Raw genomic sequence first — 14153 nt, forward strand, 5'->3', positions numbered from 1 at the left:
GTGGTGGTGTTTTTATCAGGGTAGGTTAATGGTTGGACTTGATGATCTTAAAGGTCCCTTCCAACCTCACTGATTCTATGATTCTATGATTCTATGATTCTCTTTGTATAACATACAATCTGAAAACCTAAGTGAGTGAGCCCCAATGTTGTAAGCACCAAAGAAGTCCGACCCTGCCCTGTCCTCTGCTTGCAGTCTTTCAGACAAGTAAGGCAAAGACTGAGTGAGGAGGGACACAGAGAAGGGGAATCACAGCGGCTTATAATTTTGCAGCTAAGCATGGTGCAGATGGGAACGTTTACAAGGATCTCAGGTCAGCATACAAGGAAACAACAGAGCATTTGAAGCAAGATGTGCCTTTTTATTGTAGTGCCACTGTAATAGTCACTTGAGGTCATTTGGGGTCCAAACGAGTTTTTTCAAGAATAAGGTGCTACACAAATGTAAAATGCTAGTAAAACATAGAAAAACTCTGTGTTTCTAGAAGGGAAAGTACGGTCCTGTTCCAAATCGGAAGGAGGTGGAGGCTGTGCAACAGTTTCAAAGGCTTTGAAAGGAAATTGGAGGGAGAAAGGTCTAGCAGTCAACAGGCTACTTAAGCTTGTGGTGTGGTGAATTATGAAACGTTAGTAAATATGAATGGCAAGGGGAAGATTAGCCCTAGGGCCATGACAGGAGGTTGAATGGGATGCTGATGACAAGGTGCAAGGAGGTTGTATCTCCATGTGTGCTCAAGAACAGGACCCTGCATTTCTTAGAGCTGATCTTTGCCTCTATGGGGCTGAGGTGTAAATTGTATGGAAGGTGTGCTAATGCATCCAATGCTGACAAGCCCTTGAGGCCAAGAATTCAAAAACTCTCCTACCTTTCCACCAGTAGAATGAAAATTATTTAAGAACGGATCAGAGAAAAGGCAGCCTGCAATATCTTCTCTTCTGGTTCTTGAGCCTTTTGGAAGAATGTTCTCAAGCATATTCATACAGTTACAAAAATAAGGAACATAACTAAAAGAAAAAAAAGGTATTTTACCTTTTAACACTTTGGAAAAAGTGATAAAACCTGGGAAAACCTCTGAATTCATAGTATTCTTGTATTGCAGGAGTTGGCCACAATGACTTAGGTGGTGTGGTTCTGTTTGCACAGGGGCTAGACTTAAGTGGCATCCGCATTCTCCAAGGTATGTCCTTTTTCATCTATATCCTATATAGTAGTATAAGGACCTTTGTTCTTATCCTCATTGCATTATTCTGTGGGTTAACATTTACTAAATATTTTCAATCGTTCTTTTTGCCAAAGTTTTATTAATGTTTGGTTAGAAGAAATTCTGTGATACTTACCTGTGTTACCAAAAATAATCAGAAATAAACTTTTGTCTAGTAGTTGTAAGTGATCCCATGGTTTCCTCAGCATGTTGCTAAATTGAGAGAAGTAGCTGTGTTCTTAACTGTGGTACTTGCTAGGATCTCTGGCATTAGTAAATTCACAGGTTTTGTTAAGTCCTAGCATCCTTCCCCCAAAGCAAAAAATTCTCACTTTCTGGTGCTGCCAGGAGGCCATCTGGAATAATAGCACTGACTGTAGAGATCTTTTGGTATTGAATGTCTGAGGCACCTTATTTTGATCTTCAGGAAGGCTTTCCAAGAACTTGACTTGAGCGCATAGCAGTGACAGGAAGTGCCTCAGCATCCTTGTCCATGCCTTCTTCATAACCTGAAGAGTTGCCTAACTTCAAGGAAGGGCGAGCGTGTCCTCTGCTGGCAAATGGTGACAATAAAAGTAATGGTATTTTTCCTACTTAGCGTCTGAAATAAGATGAGATTTGTGCTGCACGTGTTCTAGTAGCCTGAAACTGAGGGTACTTGTGTCTTGTTCCAGATTCTCACAGTTCTGGCAGAGTGCTGCAGAGTGGAGAGAGCCAAATCTGGTGCAGTTGGTATTGTGCCAGGGTGCAGTTTCAGTAAATTATATTTACCAAAATCTGTTTATACAGATTTATTCCTGAATTAAAAAAAAAAAAAAAAAAAAAAAGGGAGAAGATGTAGCTAGCTTTTTTATAAGAGTTTTTTTTTTTAAATTGTGACTCACCAAGTTTGTGTTAAGAGATAGTGAAGAAACTGCTTTCATGACTGTTCTACTGGATGAGAGGAGTAGAAAACAGAGCTGTTAATGAAAGATTGGTGAAGTAGATCTTTAATGTTGATAATACAAGCATAAAGTTACAAAGGTTAGTTGACTGAAAGGTGCCTTTTGTTATTAACACAGTTGTACAAGGACTCCAACCTTACATTTGATTGTATATAGTTCATATATTTGGTTCTGAAAATAAAGTGCTCAAATGATATGTGTCACTGCCAGCATTGTTCTATTGACAAAAGGCTTATGTGGATATTTTACTGTAAAAATATTCCCTCTCTTAAATCTTTATGATGGTGACTATACCAATCACAGCTGAACTTTCTTACCTGGGAGCATGTACATCCCTTAAAAATTGATGTAATGAGGATTTCTAATAGTGCTTGCTTACCTATATTGCTTACTGTATGCTTGCTGACCACAAGCTCACTAGTGTCCTTGCAGTGCCATCCTTTTCTTGGATTCATAACAAACTAGTTCATGAAAATTCATTTTCAGATGCAGCGTGTTGGGAGAACACAGGCTTATTCATGTCCTCTGCTGACTCCAGCTGGGACAATTGTAAAGCTGTGCCCTACTCCCTGCAGAAAATCATGCCTCTGCAGCTGAGTTCTGGAAAGGTGGTACTCCTGGTCTAAGCCACCGCAACCCAATGCATTAACAAGAGGCAACATCGCTCTCAATTTATATTAATGCGCAAGGCTGTGAACTGTGATGGCTGAAGACTGATTTGCAACCACTCTCAGGTAGAGATATGCTCCCTGAAGAAGCTGCTGTTCCCATCCGAGAGGCCAGCCGCCTCTTCAGCTAAGTCTTTCCTTCCACAGCTAAATCTGACAGGGATTGTCAATCAGAGCTTTGGACTGTTTTAAGGTCTCATTCAGTAGAGTAATGTGAATGCATATTTTATTTGTTCTTGTATTTAAGCTGTTCAAAATCAGTACAGCCCTTTCCCTTTGCCCCTTATTTTGCCAGTGACGTTTTTTCCACTCTAGTTTGGCAAGTATTATATAAAGCACCATGTGATTTGGTAATAGGAATGTTTGGTTCACTGAAGTCCTCCTTAATCATGAGGCAAAGTCCATTTGAGCTACCAAATGAATATTCATCAGTCATCCTGCACACAGCCAAGTGGTAATTAATTCTTTCTCTTCTGGTGACCACATGCTCCTGATATGGTAAAGAGAGTCGGGGGGGGGAAAAATGGGGAAGCAAAGAGCAATGACATTGCAATCCCGCTGGTTTGCAGGGTTGCAGAGGAAGGGGAGAATACCCCTCCTTCTAGAGTTTTGGGCTTATGTCTTCCTAAAAAATGGGGGAGGAAAAAGAAAATCATTAGCTGTCCCTGTGGTTGCAGCAGAGAAAGGTATTCTGTTATTCTCTGGACCTGTCAGTGAGGAATTACAGTGGCAGACGTGTTCCCCCAGGCTTTGCTCTTTGTGCTTTAAATATTGAATTATCTTCCCTAGTGACCTTTTCACTGGAGAATATAAACTATAAACAATGTTTTCTTCTTTAGCTATTCAACAAATATTCTGTATTGATCATAAATTTGGGCTTTTAGATGCAGAATTTTTTATGGAGTTAAGTGTGGTGTGTCTGTGCAGCTTCTTTTTCTGTCATGTCAGGCTGAAATAAGTGTTAAAACCTGGAAATTTCTATTGATGCAAAAAATTGAAGGTCTTAAAAATGAGGAATTATGTGAGCTAAGTAGACTGTTCAGTGGAGTGATGTGTTTGTTCTTAGTAAATGGCCGTATGCATGTATATATATTCGCATGCATGCAGAGCAATCAGGCTGTCTGCAGGACTGTTTGGATAACAGCAACTGAAGTTGGTTTGGTTAATGCTTCTCAGATGGCAAAGCCTTTGGATTTCCTGTCTTCCCTCTGGCACTTGTAAAATGCGGGAAGACTCTTCTTTCCAGCTCCTTCTGTTGGGCATTTTCTGGACATGTATTTCTTTGGTTCTGCCTTTTAATTGCTGTATCATTCAGTAGTCTTTGGATATGCAAGATGCTGAGACATAAGAAATAACATTATAAATCTACTACTCTGGCTTTTTCCATTCAGTACATGGGCCTTTGTTTTTCCTAGGGTATGTACCCTTCTAAAACTGTTTTTTTTTTTTTTTTTTTTTCTGATTTATGAAAGAACAGAATAAGTTACTTAGATCGCAGTTGCATGTGCATTTCTCGCCCTCTTGGAGATGGATTTCCAAGTTTGGCAGTAGACTCTGTTCCTTTGCTTTTGAGCTTTTGAAATGTATAAATAAGAAGTACTTCACTATTTTCTTCAAGGAGCATGAGGAAGATCTCAATCTCTGTAGAAAGCACGTACTCTTCCTCCAAAAATCCAGCTCTGTGAGACAGGAAGTATCCAGGCCTAATGCTTTGACAGCAGCAAGTGTGAATCTCTTTCTTTTCCCGTCTTCCATTCCTCTTCCTGCTACCTGTCGTTCCCGCCCCCGCCCAAGTCTGTTATCCATCCAGGAAGCGTCCCTAATTTCTGTATTAACCTCTATATTATTGAGTATTTAATTTCACTTTGTCAGTAAAGATACTATTCTGACCTTTCATTACCCTAAGCTCAGGCTGAACTGCTGCCTGGAGGGGTAAGGTGCATTAGCCTCAGCAAATACAAGTGATGTTGCTTCACGGAGTCCAGGAGGATGATTTTGCCTCTTCTGTATGCCAAGGACCTAACTTTTCCTTCAGATTTCTTACTGGGTGCATCCACTCTTGCTACAAGAAGGATTTAAATTGGAATAGCATTCATTTACCTGTCTTTCTGAGATCAGTGATCATAATGGAAAGTCTGAATGCAGCCCTGAAGGCAAAGAGAAATACAAACTTCCTGTAGTAGTTTCCATCTTCTCGGTCACTGTATACTTGCTTTTGTGTTGGGGGAACTATTGTGTTCTGCTCTGATGAGGCTTATATGATGCTTATAGAACTGTTAATAGAAATGTGGGGGTGGATAATACCTGCTCTTTATTAGTTCTTGTCACTTTGTGGCTTTGAAAGGCTTGTTATCTGTTATCACAAAAAGGAAATGGCTTCTGCTATGCTTGGCACTGCAGAAATGCAGAATGCAGCCCTTTTCCTGCGTGACTATTGAAAACTTATTATAAGCTTTGGGAGGAATATAAATGTAGACACTATTTGAACCCAAGATTACTTTAATATGAGGAAAAAAATTAGTATAAAATATATTATTTTCATATGGTGTAAAAGCCAGTAGAGTTGGTTATGAGCTTATATTTAGTCATTTAAAATCCCCTCCAAACAAGCCTGACATGGATCCAAACATGGATCCTACCAGAAATCCATGGCTAAGTACTAAGGACAGAATAAATATCCATAAAATGCACACACAGAAATAAGGTTGGCTTGGTTGTAAGAGTAAAACTGGTTTTAGTGGCAGCAGAGCTTGTCTTCCTGATTTCAGCTGGAAGATAACACTCAAACTTTGTAGGAAATACTCACCTACATCTTAGCTTATTGCTTATCTTGAAGATCATCCTGAGTGACATGACTATATCTGGGCCTAAAAAACCAAGTGATCCTGAAATGCTGAACTGGCTTCAGAGCTTGAGCAAGTGGGACGTGCCTTCTCAAGAAGCAAAGACCAGAGAAGGAAAAAGAAAAATCTGTTATCCACAGACATAGCTGAAGTTATATTAAGCTGTTTCCTTGATCAGGTCATTCAGAGGAGGAAGAATTTAAAGATTTATGTCACTGGGGAAGCCAGCAGAGGCCTGAATGAAACTCGTGTGTGGCAGTAATTTGAGTCCATATAGCAAATGACAAGATCCCAAGCAGTCAAGCAGAAGTAGTTTCTTCTACTCTCTTTCGCTTTTTGTTTCACCTTTTGTGAGGAGGGAAGGAGGGGGAGTTGTACTGTTCAGTCTCTTGGATTTTTTCATTTGTCTGTGCACGAGATATGCCCAACAGAGTCCTTCAATGATTTCCTAAACTAAAATGGCAACTTGTCACTGAGCCGGATTCTCGTGTGTTAATGGTTGTATTTTAATCTGCTGCTATGTGATTTAACTGTCATACCTTCTTTAAAGCTCACTGTATCCTTTTGAAGAAAAGGATGATGGAATAGGAACCCTCCATAACTGTGTTTAGTGACAGTAAGGTGTAAGGAAAAAGTAGCCAATGGACACTTAAATCAGGTAGGCATTTATATTAAGTAAAAGAATTGAAACTGAAGGATGTTGTCATTGCCTTAAATTCTCATAGGGTTAACTTTGTGAGAGGTGATAATCTGTTATATTAGTTTGAGGGTATGATCACTTGACTATGTTAGTCTGTTGATTCACTGTAGTACTGTGAGGTTGCATATTTAATCAGCTTAGATAACAGCGGAGTGTTAATTTCTCAAGGTTTGCTTGCTTTTGTGTTACTTGATTGAGCTTATTCAATTTATTATTTTGACTTTCAAAATACTAAAAAAGAAGGTGCATCTTTTCACTAATTGTTACCTGGACCTATTATCTTTACAGTTACAGAATTTGTATATCTTGAGGTACAAAATGTGTGAGGTCTTTGTGTTCTCTTCAAAATTAGTTCTAAATTGCTTCACAGCATGATTAATGAAAATAATGAAAAAAGCCTTATGTTTTAATTCAATATAGAAGTCTTAGGTTTTGATGATTTGGGGTTTTTTTGGTTCATAGAATCATAGAATGGTTTAGGTTGGAAAGGATCTTGAAGATCATCTAGTTCCAACCCCCCTGCTGTAGGCAGGGACACCTCTCACTAGACCAGGTTGCCCAAGGCCGCGTCCAGCCTGGCCTTTGAACACCTCCAGGGATGGGGCCTCAACAACCTCTCTGGGCAACCTGTTCCAGTGCCTTACCACCCTTAAAGTGAAAAACTTCTTCCTAATGTTCAATCTGAACCTGCCCTCTTCTAGTTTAAAGCCATTCCCCCTCAACCTATTGCTACATGCCCTAGTAAAAAGTCCTTCCCCAGCTCTCCTGTAGTCCCCCTTTAGGTACTGGAATGCCACAATAAGATCTCCCCGGAGCCTTCTCTTCTCCAGGTTGGTTGGGTTTTGTTTATTCTAGACATAAGAAAGTAAAAATGACAGCCCATTTGTTGTTTATAGAAGCCAATGTATGATACATAATGATGAAGTGGTATTCTACAAAAGCAAACCCAACAAACTAGGTCTTAAACTGAGGTAAAGCAGGAGGGTAAAAGGGTTCCTTTTGGTCATCATTGAGTTGTAGACCAATGCATCCAAAAAGCAATCCTGCCATATGATCATAACAAAGACAAGTTATCTAGTACAGATTACAAGCAGGACTATTAGCAATCCAGAGCATCTGGTGCACAGCTTTGTCGTGCGGGTTCCTGGTGCGCTTGTGTCCAAAGTGGTGAAAGAGCAGTTCCAGACCACCTAGAGGATATATATATATATATCCTTCTTCACAGATTTGATTCGGACGAGGCTTTCCGGTGGTCTAAGTCCTAGTGGTCCCAAGTCTTTTGAGGTCTAACTCCTAAGCGCCCTTGTGGCCAAGAGGGCCAATAGTATCCTGGGGTGCATGAAAAAGAATATGGCCAGCAGGTCAAGGGAGGTCATCCTTCCACTCTACTCTGCCCTGATGAGGCCACATCTGGAGTATTGTGTCTACTTCTGGGCTCCCCAGTTCAAGAAAGACAGGGAACTACTGAAGAGAGTCCAGCAGAGGGCTACAGATGATCAAGAGAATGGAGCACCTCTCTTATGAGGAAAGGCTGAGAAACTTGGGTATGTTTATCCTGGAGAAGAGAAGACTGAGAGGGGATCTCATCAATGCTTATAAGTATCTGAAGGGTGGGTGTCAAGGCGATGGGGCCAGACTCTTTTCAGTGGTGCCCAGTGACAGGACAAGAGACAAGTTGAACAAACTGGAACGCAGGAAATTCCATCTGAACATGAGGAAAAACTTTTTTACTTTGAGGATGACAGAGCACTGGAACAGGCTGCCCAAAGAGGTGGTGGAGTCTCCTTCTCTGGAGATATTCAAAACCCTCCTGGACACTGTCCTGTGCAACCTGCTCTACGTGACCCTGCTTTGGCAGGGGGGTTGGACTAGATGATCTCCAAAGGTCCCTTCTAACCCCCACCATTCTGTGATTCCCACCATGTCATTTACAGAGCTGAAAGCTGCACCTGTCAGGATTTGGTTCTAGGAAAACTTGGTACATCCTCTGAAATGCATTTTTGGAACCTGTGTTGCAAATACAGAATATGGTGTTACCTTGTTAAATATCAGTTGCTGTGAACTGCTTAATCTGACTTTGTTATCTCCTGTGTATGTTTTTCCTCATGACTATACTTTTTAATTTGTAACAGATGATTTAGGTGAAACTGAACTTTACTTTCTCTCTTGCTATCTGAATATGATTTGCATACTACTAAGACAAATCCTGGAATTTGCCTTATTTGAAATTTTTCTTTCATTATCATGGGTATGTATATATGAAGGTGATAGTCCAAAGCAGCTTCAGGACACATTTTTTTTAGGGTATGTATTTATCTGATGCTGCCTTTTTTTTTTTTTTTTTTTTTTTTTTCAGTTAAACAAAGTAGGATGAAAATATCAGGCTTTCAATAGCTAAAATCAATCATTGGTTTTATCTTTTGATTCAATATAAACACACTCAAGAGCTGAACGTGTATTTATTTTTTTTCTTCTTTCATGAAGCTAAGCTTCATGAAAGCTTCTTTCCTAAAGCTGGAAATACATAGGATACATGAGGACACTGTAGAATATATTGTCTTATCTTGTGATCTATGTTTTTCCCAGCCCTGATATATTCTTGCCTTGCAATCTTGTAATGGAAATTTGTTAACCGTTGTATTGGATTTGATGGATTTACTAACGCTGAGACATCTGAGGAGATCTCACTTGCCTTAAAACAAATGGGCACCTATTCAGATTTACTCAGCATGTAGAACTTTGCTACTTGCCTTTTTTTTTTTTTTTGTATGGTTGAAACAGGGGATTTTTTCCTTTTTTAAGCCCTGTTTGTAGTAACATGGTGGGAGTGCTCATGGGTGTTCCATTGCACCCTCAGTATTTTCCTATATTACTCATCTCAAATGTCAGTTGAGAATGTAGGCACAGCTCATGGTGCTGGCTTAAAGCCTCCCAAAGCCTTTCTTAAATAAAATGGCTGTTCACTGCCCTATTTCTGAGGAGAAACCTCAGAGACTTTCAGTCTTGTTTGCTCGTGAATATGTATCCACAGGCCCCCCCGTGAAGGCTGAGTAATGAGGATTACGCTCCACTGACAGACCTGATGCTGAATGGACTTCAAAGAGCACATTGCTTGCTCTGCAGGAGAAGTGATTGCTTTGGGATTGGCCTGAGATATGAGACAAAGTGGAAGGAGAAGAGGAAAAAAAAGTATCTTGCTTTGTTCTCTGAATTGTGCATGCTTTGTGAATGGCTGATGTTTGTGTGTGACCTCTCAAGTCAGCACCTTTCATGGATGTGGTGTCTTCCTAAGGAAGTTTGGAAGCAACTCTGGAAACTAGTGACTTTGCACACAGAGCGCACATTTTCAGTAAATGTGTCTGGGACACTGAACTGCTTTCTGCTAATAGCAAGGATTTTGATTGCTCTAATGAGTTGCAGAAGCTGGTGAACTGGGAGCTCCCCTTATATTAACCACTGTGCTCTAAGCATCTCAAAAGCTGTTAAAATAGCAACTGAACTTATGCTTCTTGTCTGCACTCTGAAAATGAAACCTCTTCTCAGTCTTTTCAGTGTCCAAAAATTACTGGCTCATCTAAGAGAGGAAATGTTAGCTAAGCTGGCCTTTGCTGAAAAAGCCAGTAAAATCTCGTGGTCCTGGGTAGCTGCCCCATAACTGAAAGCTTGATGCCAGAAAGTGTCTGGGGACCCTTTTAGAAAGCCAGTGAAGACCTGAAAGATAACCAGTGAAGAATATATATTGCAGTTAAAATAACACAGAAACCAACAAGACATTCAACTTCTTGCAAGTAAAGCCCACATAGGAATTTCTTTGCAGTATAGAAAAGTGCAGATAAATGCTTGGGTGTCGTTTCCACTCCCATCGTTTTGTTGTCCTCCCCTACCAACAAGAAGATCAGAGCATACCCAAAAGAACTGATTTAACTCACAAGTACACAGATTACAACAAGCACTGGACAATGTGAAACAACTGTAAGTCCTGCCATGGCTTTCTTCCATGTCTTGGCCCAAGGTGGTAGGTGAGAGGGGAAAGAAACCAAACCCCAAGCAAACAAAACCAAAGCTTTTGATTTTGGGTTACTTATTTAACCTCAGAATCTTTCAAGGCACCTACCCATTTGGAAAATGGAGGCCAAGCAAACCACTCTGTTTCCTCCTTCCCAGCAGTGTGCCAAGCTCCACATGCTGGTCTGGCACTTAGAGACGTTTCTAAAAGACAGCTTTGTTTTTCTAGGGAAAAGGAAAATCTATATTCTGAGGTAAAGAAAGAAGCTCTGCCTCTTAACACTAGTCTGAAACAGGAGGATGTTGTGGTAAGTATTATTTTTTTTTTCTTCAGAATTTCTCTCTTTTTTTCCTGATGCCCACATCAAAATTCTCCTACTCAGAGCACAAACACAGTAACGTTAATAACAAGAATTGATTTTTCTTTCTTTTTTTCACCATTGCAAAAGAGATGCCAGTAGTCTGTTGTTCTGTACATTTATTTTAATGTCCTGAGACAGTTTACTGGGAGCCGGGCTCTTGCCTGTGCTAGACAAATAATTTGATGCAGGTGCCCTCTTGAGGAGGAGAAACAATTACAAAGAAATTCTGCTAGCTTTTAGGAATTTGTTGACAGTTGTTCAATTCACTGTAGACTGCAGCAATAATTGTGTGATTGTGGTCTAAGTCCTAACTTTCAGCTGTTTTAGTGCACTCTGAGCCTCAACAAGCCTATTGCCTGCAATTTGAGTTTACAGATAGTACAGGTGTGGGTGTTCTGGTTTGCGACATCTGTCATCTTGTCGGTTTGTCATTTGGTGTTTTTTATTATTTTTTTTTTTAAGGAGATATGTGATTTCATGTCTCTGTCTTATTTGAATGCAGAATGTTACTTTGTCATTTACAAGCTCGTCGTTTCAGAAGGTCTGTGCACTTTTGACTGCGCTGTAAGCCCTAGGACAGGCGTGCAGTACCAAGCTAAGTGATAGTAGCTCTCCTCTGTACCATGAGAAGAACTCATGCATAACTGCCTATGATGTTTTTCTTCTTCTCTTTCCTTTTTTAGTACAGAAGATGACTCTGATCACAGAGGTCTTCGCTGGGGCTGGAGGCAGCAGCCCCCTTCTGGTGTTCCAAATGGCAGCTCTGGCAATGTTGGTATCAGGTAAGAATGTCCCTGGTAAGGAAAAGCATGCTGTTGACACTTTTTTTTCAAATCCTGTGTAGGGGTTACTTGGTGTGTCCGAGAGATGGGAAAAAAAGAATATTGCAATAAACTTCCAGCAGGGCATGCTCTGCATGATGTTTTTCAGCCTTTTGTTTTCTCCATGCTGAATTTTGCCCAGGGAGCTAGGGAGGTGAAATGCGATCCCAAAGGAGCAGTATTTTGAGACAATCAGTATTTTTATATTATCTTCCCATGGAATATTTCAATGTTTGAAAGCAAAAACCTTTAAGGACAAAGTTGAAGAGAAAAAAACAAACACCCCCACCCCCCAATATCCCTCTCCCCTGCTGCTTTTGCTTTCTTTTTTGAAGAAAGGACGCTCTTCTCATCTTACATTTTGATGAAAACAGCAAAGCTTGTAGAGAATAATCTGTTTGCACAATGCCTTTGCAAGATCTATGATAGGAAACAGAGATTTTTCTTCCTCTCACATGAGGGAAAAAGTATTGTTTTTATTGTAGTACCTGTTACCCTGGGTGCTCTGTGCATGTCTGGAGCATCAGATAGCCCCTGATTTTACAGTGCACAAACAAATGGAGTCTTGTGAGGGGAGGGGGAGTCGGCTTGGCGCAAAGGTCAGTTCAGTTAATGTCTGCTCTCATCCACCACGGAATGCTGTATGCTGGAAATCATTTATCCATCTACCACAAAATACCTGGAAGAACCACCTGAATTTGCATTGCCTCATCAGGCATCAATAGAATCAGTCGTCACAAATTGAGGCTCACTGGTATAAAAAAGCACAGAAGCAAAACGAGACTGGGTTTGGAAAGGAGATGGAAAGCTTGCACCTCTCACAAAGCTCAGACCCCAAGGTGAAAGTCATGTCCTCTCTGCTTCTGAAAATTCAGGAAGTCAACCAGTCAAACAGTGGCCGTTATCAGTGCAGGGCCAAAATAAAGAATACTGTCCTTACTGCTGTGGGCCACTTCATTAGAGTGAATGTAACAGCTAAGCCCTGTGTGTCCAGGAGCTTTCTTGCAGAGGGAGTCGGGAGATCACATGGTTGTCTCTGAAGCGAAATTTCTGCATGATAGAAACTGTGTTTGTGAAGATGTATCATCTCCTCCTAGGGTGTGAAACCGAAAATTACTGCTGCCACACTATGCCGCATGGAATAAGTTTCATACTCCTCTGTCTCTTTGTCTGTGCACGCTAAATGCAAGACTGACACGTGAAAATTTTGGGGATTTGTTTTAGATTGGCTGCAGATCTCTGTGAGCTAGTGGGGATAGTTTCCCATGGGATTTCTACTCTGAGGCCTGTTACTACAGCTGAAAGGAACTGGGTGGAAAAAGCAGTGTGGGAAAATGTATGTTTGTCTCGAGTTAGATGCAGGCCTGCCCCAGTTCACCTAGCATCTGTTCTGGGTTTATAGCCATAGCTACATTCACAGGCAGTAAAGTTATTTTCTCTAAAATGGAGATCTGTGTATTTTCTTAAATGGAGACCTTTGTGTGTGCAAACAGTCTAGCCTTATCGCCTCTTGAATTCATTGTAATGTACGTAGACCCTGGGGAGGCCGGGCACTTAGAGGGAGTGGGAGTTGAGATATGGCAGCCACCACTGTGAATTATTTTGATATTTTTGATATTTTGATTATTATTGAAGTGAATTGCTTTTCTCTTGCTTCACTACTTAGAAGAGAAAAAATATTGTGTGGAAAGACTGGGAGGGCTGAAACATAACAGTGGCAGTGCCCCTGTGCAATCATTTCTCTACAGGTCTTAACTGATCGTATGGTATTGTGTCCTCTACTTGTGCCAAGTGACTTCAGCTCCAAGCCTCCAGCAGAAAGGAATATCTATTTGGCCTAACTAACCAAGGTTCTCATCTGGTGGTTGTGGTGGTGGCGATGAGCTACTAGAGCTTTGTAGGTTGGTTCTGATCAGGGGCAGGCTGAGAAACCAGCCCATATTCCTTCCAAGCTGTTCTCTCAGCTTTGTTAAGATATAGGGATTATATTAATCTTTTGCCTTCTTAAAGTTTTCTGCAACGTATTTTGACTAAAAATAAAATAAAAATTACACCTTCAGTCACCTTTTTTCCACTAAATTTTAGGTAAGGAAAGATGCAGTTCTGCAGACTTTTATTTGCATCTTGGTCATCGTTATATCACGTGTGAGCATTGTCAATACCACAGAGAAGACAGAGTGACCTGGAACAGAACAGAGCTCTGAGGGTGGATTCTGGGCTGGAGCAGATGTGGGCTGTGCTCATGATATCCTGGATAATTGTGTATGTCAAAGGTAAGATGATCTCTCTCTCTTGCTCTCTTTTCCGAAGATAGAGCTTATGATTGATTCTATAAAATCACGAGTTTCGCAGGTGGATTTCTGGCATGACCCATATATTTAATGACTCTCCCTTTCCTATTGTAATAATTCCATAGAGGTTAGCAGGCTATAACTCCCCAGGCAGGAAGTGAAATGATCCCAACTAACTTGCATTGGTTTTGGGTTTAAGCAATTTTGCAGAAGGTGCAACTGAGCTGGATTCTGGCCAACATCCACAGAAGTCACCTGGCTCAGTATCCAATTCCTGGTCGTGCCAAACCAGAGTGCACTGAATGAGCACAGGACCAT

Source organism: Vanellus vanellus (assembly GCF_965231255.1).
Source record: "Vanellus vanellus genome assembly, chromosome: 1".
Classification (NCBI taxonomy): domain Eukaryota; kingdom Metazoa; phylum Chordata; class Aves; order Charadriiformes; family Charadriidae; genus Vanellus; species Vanellus vanellus.